The following is a 3,070-nucleotide window of genomic DNA, read 5'->3' as shown; positions in this document are numbered from 1 at the left end:
CTCTAATTATTAATTTAACAGCGGTTCCATATAATAAACACATGCACTTAAACTTCCCCTCTCGAAATAGGTCCAAGGCGACCACAGAAACACTCAGCACTTCTATTGCTCACTACTCTCCCACGGCGCGTGTTAAAGCATGACTCTGCTTAGAAATCACATCTTATTTTCGAGACTCTCAAAAGATTTAGGCATCTGACTGTTTCCTAGTTGTTTGTCTATTAATAGATCCTTCAACAAACTAAATCTTTGTTTGCTCATGAAATTCCACCCGTGGTGTCTATTCGGGCCGGTTCTTCGATGCACACTGGTTACGTCAAGCTGCTTCTCTTCAGGATGAGTGTCAGAGCACAGGGCATGTCAGGTCAACTCCACACACTATGTTATTTTTGTTGGCACACCACCCCAGTATTCAGTGTCCCCGAAGGGACACTGGTCATTTAAGATGCTTTCTACAGTCACATTCCTTGGTCATAAGTTTTCATCACATATTCACACATATACACAGTCCAATTAAATGAAAAACTGGTAAATTTAGAAAAAATTCTAATGAGAGCCATTTCTTGGGAAATTTACATTGTCATCTTTGGACGTTCCATGCTCTTAAAAAAATAGCTTTCTTTATAACCAATCTGTGCTATTATCGATAAATTTCTCTAATAATACTGTTCCCAAAACTTTCTTAACCAAGACACAAAATATAATTTATTTTTGTTACCATAAACTATTGGACAAAATTAACTCAGTGCTGCCTAAAACTTTGTAATATAAACTTAAAATAAAAAGTTAATTCTCTTTTAAAACTTTTTCTGTAAGTTACTGAGAATAGCCTGAGGTTTATTCTTTCCATGAAATATTAATTTTACATTAATGTTTTTTCCTCATTTTGGAATGACTCATAAGTACTCTATATTTTTTAAATGATTTAGTTTGAATCTGCCTTTTGATTTTAAATATTAATGGCTTTTAAAAACAAGTGGACCCTACCAAAAGAGAAATGATATTCTCAGCAGTTACAATCAAGCTTAAATTTGAGGGCACACTAGTGTGCAGACATACGATTATGCCCAGGTAGCAGCAAACACCAAGACTGCAATAATTTTCTGTTGCTGCCCTAATAAACTACCAAAAATTTAATGGCTTAAAACAACACAATTTTCTTATTTTACAGTTCTGTAAATTAGATATCTGACACAGGTGTCACTGGGCAAAAAAATCAAGATTTCAGCAGAACTGCATTTTTTTTCTGGAGGCTCTGGGGAAGAATGAATTTCTTTGCGTTTTCCAGCTTCTGGAGGCTGCCTGGATTCCTCGGCTCACGGCCCCCACTCTCCATCTTCAAAGCCAGCATCGTTGCATCTCTGTGACCACGTGTCCATGGTCACTCTCCCTCTGATTCTGAACTCTGCCTCCCTCGTCCACTTTTAAGGACCCTTGTGATTACATTGTACTCACTTCATTCATCTGGAATCATCTTATCTTAGATACAGCTGATTCACAACTTCAACTTCATCTTCTTAATACCTTAATTCCCCTTTTTCCTGAAAGGTAACACATTCATACAATATGGGGCTTAGAATGTGAACATCTTTAGGTCCATTATCCTGCCTATCAGAGAAAGTAGTACATGAGGTGACTGTCAAGAAAAACCAATTCTATAGAATATTAATAACTGACCAACTTTTGTCAACTTCCTACATATGTAAGAATCTTTCAACTTGACAGAAATAAAACTCAAATTATGCAAGCGAGACGGAAGGACAAAGTTTCCCCTTTGTCAATCAGCACTGACCCCTAGGAACGAAAGACTGATAAAGAGGCAGATCTTGGCTTAAGTACCATGCGCTGTGTGCAGTTCGTGAAGAGGAGATACTTGTGGTGTTCATAGAAGACAGAATGCTTCTCGACACTTAAATCCATCTCTATGTGCAAAGATTCTCCAAATTTCTGACACACCTTAATTTAGAAATATATATACGATGAGTTCAGATATATGCAGACACCTGTGATAAAGTCACCACGATCAAGGTAACAGACATATCTAATACCTTACAGTTTCTTTGTGCCTCTTTGGTTTTTAGTTGCTGTTTGCAGCAAGAACATTTAACATGAGATCTAAGATCCACCCTCCAAAAAAGGTTGAAGCGCATGATACTGTGTGGTCAACGACAGGCGCCATGTAGTGCAACTGATTTCTAGAACTTATTCATCTGCATTTTTATATGCAACGTATACCAATAAATCCCTATGTACCCCATCCGCCTGGCTCCACTATTGCATTCTCTGCTTCTATGAGTTTGACTGTTTTAGATTCTATACGTGAGATCACGCAGTGTTACTAATTATCAATACTGAGTCATTTACTAATTATTATAGAACGGAATCAAAGCTGCCAAGTTAGGTATCAATAGGTACTTATTTTGATGCTGTATTAATCTTCTTATGGCTACCTTCAGATCTGGAAAGCAAATAGAAGGAATCACACATATAAACAAAATAGAAACCAGTAGATCATTTTACAATAAAAAATGTAGTTGTATTATAGCCACATAACCCAAGGCCAGATACATCATTCTCCTGCCCCCAGTTTCACCGCAGCTTTTCCCGATGTCCGGTGTCACTGTGTGCTCGTTCCTACAGTTTGAATCCCCACTTTCTCTCCCTTCTCCTCATGTCACCCACTTTGCTTGGTGTATTTCTGTGGGTGTGTTTGATTCTCTAAAATATGTCATGTTTTTTATTTCCGTAAATGGTAACTATAAATTTTATTCTGCTTCTTTTTTTTTTTTTCCTATTCAACATGGTACTTTTTAAATCTGTCTGCGTTACAGTATGTACAACATCATTTGTTACTTCCAACTGCTTGGTGATATTCCATAGCATGTATCCAGCACATTTACTTATCCATTCTCCTGGTTTTTGAGTTGCTTCCAACTAATCTGACCACTAGAGTAGGTTTCTCTGGTCATATGTGGGGGGAGGTGGTCAGAGCATAATGAGCGATTGTTATTTCACTGAGCAGTACATATTTATGCTCCACCCACGAGGGGTATGTTCTCACCAGCAGCGC

The sequence above is a fragment of the Pteropus alecto genome, unplaced genomic scaffold (assembly GCF_000325575.1).
Source record: "Pteropus alecto unplaced genomic scaffold, ASM32557v1 scaffold14, whole genome shotgun sequence".
Taxonomy (NCBI): Eukaryota; Metazoa; Chordata; class Mammalia; order Chiroptera; family Pteropodidae; genus Pteropus; species Pteropus alecto.
The sequence above is the reverse complement of the archived record's forward strand: the minus strand, read 5'-3'. Positions refer to the sequence as shown.